Below are 10,876 nucleotides of genomic sequence, written 5' to 3'. Positions count from 1 at the left end.
ATATATATATATATATATATACTTGTTTTTAGTTGATCAGCCATAGCAGCAGTGGTTGATTATCCCCTGTATAGCAGCCTTTGTTATTGTATCATTGCGATAATGTTTTAATTTCACTATATTAAGCATATGAACCTCTTAAGAATATGATACTGTAAAAAGGAGAGAGCTTTTCTAAATAGAAATGGGAATTTATTGATCTGAGAAATATCTAGAAGCTCACAACAAACACAAACTGTTCCCTTCTTTATATACACGTAGCAGAGCAAATAAAATAACTAACTAACCATCAAAACAAACTAGTTAATTAGAGTCCTACACGTGTAAGCTATTTACATCAACACAAGCAAATGATTGACAGCTGTACATTTAGTCTAATGACACCGTTTCTTCAATCTGCTCTTCTTCTTTTTAATCAAAACACTGCCGTTTTCATCTGCCTTTAATTCTTGACAGCCCCTGCTTTTGTTACTTGAGATTTCAGCTTCATCTTCACTGAATGCTTCAACACTCCCCTTCAAGTCTTGAACTGTAAGTTCACAGACTTGACTTTCAGTAGGCTTGAGACTTGATGAATAAATGTCAATCAACCCCAAGCAATTCACCAACTTTGAAAAGGCTGGAAGCCCCAATGCCTTTGTGAAAATGTCTGCAATTTGAAATTGGCTCAACACATGGAAAGTTTTGATCACACCCTCTGTTATTTTGTCTCTGACAAGATGACAATCTACCTCAATATGTTTGGTTCTCTCATGGAAAACAGGATTGGTTGCAATATGCAATGCAGCTTGATTATCACAAAACAATTGAGCACTCTTAGGATGATCAACTCTCAAATCCCTTAGCAACTGAAGAACCTAAACAATCTCACATGTCGTGGTAGCCATTGCTCTATACTCTGCCTCAGCTGAAGATCTAGAGACAGTACTTTGTTTCTTAGACCTCCAAGAAATTAGAGAATCACCTAGAAAAACACTATTGCCTGTCAAAGACTTCCTTGTATCAGGGCAGCCTGCCCAATCTGCATCGCAGAATGCTTTTACTTGTAAATCTGAATTGCTAGCAAAGAACAAACCTCTACCAGGTGTCCCTTTTATGTATTGAAGAATTCTGTTGATTGCAAGCATGTGAGGTTCTCTTGGTTCAGCTAGAAATTGACTCAATCTGTGTACAATGTATGTTACGTCGAGTCTGGTTAAGGTGAGATATAATAATCTCCCTATTAACCTTCTATACTGATTTGCATCTGGCAGTAGCTTTCCTTAATCTTTTGACAGATGTAGGTTTTGCTCCATAGGTGTTTTAACTGGTTTAGACCCCAAATGGCCTGTATCATGTAGAATCTCCAAAGCATACTTTCTTTGGTTTAGACTGATTCCCTTTTCACTCCTTGCAACTTCAAGTCCTAAGAAATACTTTAGAGAACCTAAGTCTTTTAGTCCAAACTTAGCATCAAGCAAAGCTTTTAATTCATGAATGCACTTAGGATCATTCCCTGTAAGCAAAATATCATCTACATACACCAGCAAAACAGTAAATGATGAGCCTTTAGTATGAGTAAAGAGAGAGTAATCTGCCTTTGATTGGATAAAGCCAAAATTCAGGATGGTATAAGAGAACTTAGCAAACCACTGTCGTGGTGCTTGCTTAAGTCCATAAAGACTTTTGTTAAGCTTGCAAACCAGTGTTCCAGAACCTCTAGAACCAAAAGCGCACTCCCCTTTGCTGTGAAAACTGGGGGGAGACTCATATATACTTCTTCATCCAAATCACCATTCAAAAACGCATTGTTCACATCCATTTAATGGAGGAACCACCCTTTCACAACAGCCAAAGACAACACCATTCTCACAGAAACTGATTTTGCTACAGGGGAAAAGGTATCAGTATAATCAAGCCCTTCCCTCTGGGTGTACCCCTTAGCTACCAACCTGGCTTTATGCCAATTGTGCCATCTGACTTATACTTTGTTCTATAAACCTACTTACACCCAATTGGAATTTTGCCAGGTGGTAGAGTAGTCAAAGTCCAAGTATTGGTAAGCTCAAGTGCCTCAATTTCTTTATCCATAACAGCTCTTCATTCAGGAGATTGAACTGCTTCAAGAAAAGAGGTAGGGTCTGGGGAAGTGGAATCTATGGCCATGACAAATTGCTTATAGGATTTGCTTAGGTTAGAGGAAGTGAGGCAAGCAAAAATGTCATAAGGTTGACCAGGTAATGGCTTAGAACCTACTGCCTTACAAGAATAATCTTGAAGATAAGAAGGTGGTTTATGTGGTCTAGTGGATTTCCTGATGCCTAAAGGTGAAGAAGACCTAGCAACAACTAAAGGAGTAGTATCAATTTCAGAAATAGAAGGCAATATAGAAGTATCATGTGCAAGAGGAGAATCTGGAACAGAGAATTGTTCTGCAGAATGAAAATCTGCAGTGTTTGTAATATCTGCAGAATTATTAGCAGCTGCAGAATCACAAACATCCCCAGAAACAATTGAAGTGTCAATGGCATTTTGCAAAGGAACAGAATGTGAGGGAATAAAACTTGGGAAACTATCAAGTACACAATGAGGGACAACAAAACTATCAAGAAAAGCATCTAAGGAAAGAGTAGTAGAATGTGGTAGAGTAGCAAAGGGAAAATTTGATTCATAAAAGATGATGTCTCTGGAAACATAAATGGTTTTAGTGTCCAAGTCTAAAACCTTGTAACCCTTAACACCAGTGGGATAACCTAGAAAGACACACTTTTTAGCCCTTGGTGCAAACTTATGTCTATTATGAGCAAGTGTAGAAATATAGTACAAGCAACCAAAAGTTTTAAGATGATTATATGAAGGAGGTTGCTTGAAGAGCATCTCATAAGGAGTTTTGTTCCCTAAATGTTTTGAAGGTAATCTGTTAATGAGATAGGTTGCTGTAAGAACACAGTCACCCCACAGCTCTAAAGGAACAGAAGATTGAAATCTTAAGGCTCTAGCAACATTTAAAATGTGTTGATGCTTCCTTTCAACAATGGCATTTTGTTGATGAGTATCAACACAACTTAATTGATGCAGTATGCCTTTAGTTTTGAAAAAATCTTTCATAAAAAATTCTGTGCCATTGTCACTTCTAAGACATTTGATTTTTGCACCAAATTGAGTTTCAACCATGATTGAAAACTGCTGAATTAAGGCTTGTGTTTCTGCCTTGGATTTAAGTAAATAAACTCAAGTACACCTAGAGTAATCATCCACAATGGTAAGGAAAAATTTATATCCATCAATAGTAGGAATAGAAAAGGGACCCCAGAGATCACAATGAATCAAATCAAAGATAGCATTTGAAACATGAGTACTAGAAGGAAAAGACAATCTCTTTTGTTTAGCAAGATGACAAATGTCACAACAATGTGACTTATTTACTGTCAAACCAGATACAGTTTTATTTAACAAAGACATCTTGGCATGAGAAGGATGTCCTAAACGAAAATGCCACAAGTCAGAAGTTACAGTAGTAAAATCTGCAGCAGAAGTTTGAGAAGGAGCAGGTGAGCTAACAGCAAGCACAAATGATGATGGAAAAGAATTGTGTTGCAACATATATAGACCTCTTGTTGCTGTACCCAGTCCAATCATGTTCCAATGAACTAGGTCCTGGATAAAGCAAAAAGAACCAAGAAAAACAAGACAACAAAACAAAGTTTTAGTAAGCTGACTAACTGAAATGAGGTTAAAAGTAAAAGAAGGGACACATAAAACTCCATAAAGCACCAAAGTTTCTGAAATGTGAATTGTGCCAATGTGTGTTACTAAAGCCCTTTCTCCATTAGGTAGATAGACATAGGTGTTTATAGTGGATGTAATGGTGGTTAAACAAGAGACTGAATGCACCATATGATCAGTGGCACCAGTGTCTATGATCCAGTCTGGGGGTTTATATGCTTGTCTATCTACATACTGGGCTGAAAATATAGAATGAGATAGATTTGGTGGTAACCAAAAGGGATTACCTGAGAAGTTATTAATGAAATGAGGTGGCAAAGAAGCATTAGAACTGGCAGCAACATTTGCAAGTGGTGATAGGACTGAAGTTGCTTGATGAGCAGGAGCAACTTGATGATTAGAAGCTTCCTTGAGAGACTGAGAAGCAAGGAAGGACAGCAATTGCTCACACTGAGATTGAGTGATTGGACATTGAGGCACATTGAATTGAGATTGTGGCTATGTACCAGAATGCTGTGGTGAGTAACCCATCATCTGTGGTGAACAATTCATCATCTCAACTTGATTAGGAAAACCAGATAATGGCTGAGAAGCAAAATTCCCAAAACTACCAAGATTGGGAGAGAAATTTCCAAAATTTCCTGCACTAGAAGCCTGATTGGCAGAGGATTTCCCTTTAGGCTTATAACCTGGGGGATAACCATGCAGCTTGTAACATTTATCTGCAATATGGCCAACAACTCCACAATAAGCACAGATAGGTCTTTCTTTCTTTGAATTCCCTCCTTTTCCACCATATCCTCCATGATTACTACCTTGATGCCCTTGCTGATTCCCACCATGATAGGTTTGTCCTTGATAACCCTTGGCATTTGAGCTATTATTAGCATACAAAGCAGTTGGTTCAAGAACCATATCTGCTTGTCCAATCTGCCTACGTTTCTCTTCTTGCAAAATCAAGGAGTAAACTTTGTTGATGCCAGGGAAAGGCTCAGTTATCAGAATTCAACTTCTAACATTAGCATAGCTATCATTAAGCCCCATGAGAAAACGAAAAACTTGATCCTTTTTCTGTGCATCTAACTGAGATTTTTTAGAACCACAAGTGCAAGTGCAAGTGCAAGTAGGAAATGCTTGATAATTCACAAGTTCATCCCACAAAATTTTGAATCTTGTAAAATAAGAACTCACCGAGGTCTAACCTTGTGAAAGCTTCGAAATTTCTTTCTGAACATCAAAGAATCTTGAAGCATTTGGCTGAGAGAACTTGTCATGCATGTCGATCCATAAATCCCTCGTAGTGTGAATGTACATCACACTAGATTGAAGCTCTTTGCTCAAGGAATTCACTAGCCAAGAGAGAATCGTGGTGTTTGATATGTACCAAGTATTGTATAGAGATGAAGATGGATCAGGCATGGAGACTTGGCCATCGAGAAAGCCAAATTTGTTCCTACCACTCAAAGAGAGAAACACAGCTCTCGACCAACTCAGATAATTCTCAGGACCAATGAGTGGTTGTGAAACAAGAACCACAGAATTGTCAGAAGGTGGAAGGTAGTAAGGGCTTGAAGGATTGGTATTTTGATCATCCATTGAAGGAGTCGAATTTGATATGTGATCTGTAGCAATTGAAGGATTCGTTGAAAGCAAAGGATCTGTTGGTGGTGTTTCAAAATCTACAGCAATGTTGGACGCCATTGATGAGCTTTGGAAGCTCTAATACCATGTAAAAAGGAGAGAGCTTTTCTAAATAGAAATGGGAATTTATTGATCTGAGAAATATCTAGAAGCTCACAGCAAATACAAGCTGTTCCCTTCTTTATATACACGTAGCAGAGCAAATAAAATAACTAACTAACCATCAAAACAAACTAGTTAATCAAAGTCCTACACGTGTAAGCTATTTACATCAACACAAACAAATGATTGACAGCTGTACATTTAGTCTAATGACACCGCTTCTTCAATCTGCTCTTCTTCTTTTTAATTAAAACACTGCCATTTTCATCTGCCTTTAATTCTTGACAGCCCCTGCTTTTGTTACTTGAGATTTCAGCTTCATCTTCACTGAATGCTTCAACAGATACCCAAAAGGGTGATGTTTTACTTAAATAGTTAAATTGTATTTGTTCTTTAGAGTGGTTTAAATATGTCATGTATTTTTCTGATATATTCGCATGTAATAGCTTTGATTTAGCTAAAAATTCTACTCTTTGACATTTGCCTAAAAATGATGAAAGAGTAAACTATATGTGAATGTTTTCTTTATTCTTCCGAAGAACAAACAAACTAGCAAACTAAGATAATGTTAATAATTTGACTTGTAGAAGAAACTAATAAACATGTCTTCTTTAATTCGGTAACTGATTGGGTAGTTCAAATGAAAAGAAGATTGCATGTGCATGTGATTATCACGTTTTCAATGAGATGGTATCTTATGAGACCACCCTCTCATAACATGTATAATCCATACAGGTGCATCAATTACAAAACGGAAAACTCAACTACCATGCTTGCTTGGATGAGCTTTTGTATTACCTAGCTAGTAGAGCATGTAACCAGTTGGATGTGATTAATAAACAGTTTAAATGAGGCACAAACTTTGAAAAAAAAATTTCACCTAACAAGATCTTGCAGATTTCACTTGAAATACAGAAAATTCAATTTTGTTTTTAGAATTTGACAATGTATTGATTGTTTGTTATTTAAAATTTTGACGATATAGCGCTGAATACACTTTAAAATATATAATATTTAACGTGAACATGAAATAAATCCATTTCATATTAATAAACTTAATTGGGTGAGATAAAGTAATTGGGCCTGGGCATTGGTCTTTATTTAGCTAAACCCAGAAGCCTTGCTTCCAGGGCCAAGTAGTGCTAGACATTGCATAAAAGCAAAAATTATCTTTGGGCCGTGGTTATTAGAGTCAAAAATCAAAATACCTTATAATGTCCAAGGCAAAGAAATTGTTCAAGGGTAATGGGTCGCACTCATGGACGAGCCCTTAAACGATGACAGCCCCTATTAAATAACGGAAATTAAATGGGCAGTGAGGAATAGCATTTTGGTGAACTTTTGGGCTGACTCTTTGAGCCTTGGATTAGCCTATTAGGATCTACAGTGAATCTTCTTATTGCTGCTGTGCATGGGCATGGCAAATTCGTTGTACACCTAGCTACAATTGTCTTTTTCGTTACGGTTTCGTAAATTTTTTGTGTTCATAATAATAATAATAGCATCGAGAATGGGCATGCAAGTGCCTAATTTTTCCCCCTATGCAATTCTTCCCCAAAAACAAAAATTATTTTTAGAAAGATATACTTTTCTATAAATTGTGAAAGACGAAACTATATTTCTATCTGTTCTTTTTTCATGAGGGGAAAAAAAATACAAGATACAAAAAAAAAAAAAAAAAAAAAAAAAAAAAAAAAAAAAAAAAAAAAAAAATCTGTCATATGCAATGTTTATAGCGATAAAAAAAAAGTTAGTCCACCTCTGAAAAAAATAATCTCTACATGTTTTAAATTACTATTAAACTTTATGGATTTCGTAAATGAAGAGTAACTGACCTTGTTTGGGTCGATTTCTATTTTTAGGCTCTATTTTGTTTCTGAACTTTAAGTTTGTCTTTGGGTTGATTCAAAAAAAAAAAAAAATTGTCTTGGAGTTTAGGGTTTATTTATGGGTAAAAGTTTATCAAGAAGATATCATACCAATGACTGTTAATATACAGTCCATAAATTGTGTTAGTAATAATCTTAAACTGTTTGGTCATAGATTATATGGACTTCTCCCAAAAAAAAAATTTATTTTGCACAAATTCCATGTATAGACGTCTCTATGAAATTAAAGACTAAGGCAATTTGGATAAAGAAAATTATTTAAAGGCAGAATCAAGGTCATACTTCTAGCTCACATGAATACATTCGATTGGAATAACATTGCCAATGAGCAATATTTATATAATAAAATCTGATAGTACAATAGTGTGTGGGATTTGAATTGTAGTTCCCCTAATATAGGGGAACATGATATATATATCATTGAGCTATCAGACTTTTGGTAAGGATCAAATTATTTGAAACTATTTTTATTTTGTAATTTTTTAAAATAATTTTATTACTATTATAAATTCAATAGTTACAATTGAAGATGAGGGATTTGAATAGTGGTGATTTTTGTTTGAAATACCAAAAGTCGCTAGTTGAATTACAAGGTTCTTAGCGTACTTTTTAAAATACCGTTCTTTGTAGCATACTTTGACAGAGTTATGGAAAAACAAGGGAGAAGAAAAAAATAAAAAAATAAAATAAAAAAACGTTTGTCAATACTTGGAAGTTTTGCAACTAGTTGCAATACTTTGGCAGTTTGCGTACACAAAAAAAAAAAAAAAAAAAAAAAAAAAAAAAAAAAAAAAAAAAAAAAAACAATAATAAATAAATAGTAAAAGATAGGGAACCAAAATAAATAGAAAAGAAGCATAATGGAAATTAACGTACATACTAAGTTTGTCTGGATAGATTATTGCGCAGATGTGTGTTTTTAGTAAAATGTGTTGCGAAAGCATTAGTTGTGTATAAAGTTGACATTTCAAGAAAAGCAACTTCTTCCTTTAGTTTTTAAACCCAAGTTTTGAGCATTTTTTAAAAACATAATTTCTTAACAAAAGCCTAGCTATACACTTTTTTTTTTTCTTTTCTCTTTTTTTCACATTTTGGCATTAAAACATGTGTTTGCCTAGCTCAAATGCCTAATCAAACAGGCTTTCCAATATCATGTTATTATATATGTCAGTAAGTCTAGCCCAGTGGACTTGGCTCAGTATACTTATTTGTAGTATACTCATATTACTTGTATTTCATACATACTATGCTTATATAAGATCGTCTATTATACGAGAAATTATATAGTCCTCATGGTGGACAAGTGATGTGGTTCACCATTCCAGTAAAAGACTTCCACTTATTTAAAATTGTTGAGTCAGCATTCAGTTTTTATTTAAAATTCTACAATTTTAAACAAGTGGAAATTTTTTACTGGAATGGTAGACCACATCACTTGTCCATCATGAGAACCTTCTAATTTCTCTTATTATACAGTGTTAGACATATAAAATATACATTAATATACAGATTATTCTCTCTCTCTTAACAATCATTAGTTGGAAAAGGAATTTGAACTATTGCCATTTGATTTAAAAGTTTTTTTTTTTAATAGGAGAAAAATTGATTTGAAGATCAATTGATGGTTGTTCACAGCGAAGATTCAATAAAATAATTAAGATACCTTAACCAAGATGTTAGTTGAAGAGATAAGATTGTTAAAGTATTTGGTCACTCCATAATTAATCTAGGCCAATTATAAACCCAGCACATGATTATGAGTTAATTGGAATTAAAAAAAAATTAAGTTCTGAATTATTTTGGCTACCCATACTTGATTTAGACCACGTAAACTAATCTTGAGAAGCATTGTTTGATTAATTTATATCAAAGAAAATAGATTGATTAAGTTATTATGCTATTAAGTTTGAACTATTTATAAAACTACAAGAATAATAAACTTTCAAAAAAAAAAAAAAAAGGATTTCCTGCTCTTTTTTTTTTTTAATTTATTATTATTAAAGAATAATGTACTGCATGTGGTTTATATCATATTGCTAATGATCAATATAATCAAACAGTTCCTGCTACTATTGATGATGAAAAGTGTTAGTCGGAATTTCTTTTTTGGAAAGACTACAATGAAAAACAGATCTTAATTTGTTGTTTGATTTTCATCACTATCGTGACAACTGGAAGTTTTATCTTTGTATTTTATCTTGGCTTTCTTTTGTATAGTTTAATAAGTCTCTCAGCTTTCTTTTTCTTCTTCTTCTTCATCTTTTTTTTTTTTTTTCCTTTTTTAAGAAAAAAAAGAAGATAAGAGCAGTTTTTTTTTTTTTTAATTATTGGCTGTATTCTTGACTCTTTTGTACCATTTCATTGATACCGAAATTGCAGATTGCTATTCCACTTTCTAGCTCTTTCTTCTTTACTCATCTTTTACCTCCATTGCCAGACCCACTTCTTCAAGCCAGTGCAGTTCACATTCTTTAATCTGTCCCTCCAAATCATCATCAGCATTTCTACCCTCAATTCGTGAAAGTCAAGACCCACAATCTCTTTTTTTTTTTTCCAAAACCAATATCAACATCATCAACGACCTCAAAATCCACGTTTCCAAGAAATAGCACCATCACTTTTCCATTTCTTCTTCTCCTTCTGCATGTTTTTAACATCCATACTCTCTCAAGGACTCAGCCACTCATGCTATTCAAACCCGTCTCTATTCCTCCCTTGTTCGTAGATCAATATTCCTTTAGACAATTCAAAGAATAAAACCACTCAATCATCTGTAGCCAAATCTATTAAGGGTAGAGAAATGGCAGAAAGTGCAGTCAAGCTAGTTATACAACATTTGGTCCGGTTGTTATCCCAAGAAGCGTCACTGTTGGAGGGTATCCATAAGAAAGTTGCTAACATCAAAGACGAGCTTCAGAGCATTCATTCCTTCCTTAAGGATGCAGATGCAAGGGCCAAGATGGGAGACATGAACAATGTTGCGATAACATGGTGTAGAGAAGGAAAATTCCTGATCTATCACAAGCTGACACATCATACTATGAAGTCCACAAAATACAACCAATTACAAAGCTCCACATATTGTTGCTAGGTTTTACTATCACTACTCAGAAACCAATAGAAATTTGTCTAGTGTCATGCAAAGACCAATCACACATCAGCACGTGTAAGTGATGACATAAGCAGCCTCGCACGTGTAAGTGATGACATAATCAATCCAGCACGTGTAAGCGATGACATAGGCGGACCAATCAGGCAGTGACATGTGTAACCAATCAGACTCCACCACGTGTCACTCATCCACCCCCAAATTCCTATAAATAGAAGCCTTCCTAAGACATTTAGGAGGGGACCAAGCCATCTGAAGCACAAGCAGCATCAGAGAAGATTCAGAAGCACTCAGAAGTACAGAAGTTTTGCAAGAATCAAACCTCAAAGCCTTCAAGAACTTGAAACTCAAAATCGAAGAACATTCGAAGCAGAATCATCCAAACTATCTGCCTAGATCTCAAAGTTCACCGAAATCAAGCTCAAAAGCC

This window comes from Quercus robur, chromosome 8 (genome assembly GCF_932294415.1).
Source record: "Quercus robur chromosome 8, dhQueRobu3.1, whole genome shotgun sequence".
NCBI classification, from domain to species: Eukaryota; Viridiplantae; Streptophyta; class Magnoliopsida; order Fagales; family Fagaceae; genus Quercus; species Quercus robur.
Note: the sequence above shows the minus strand (reverse complement) of the source record.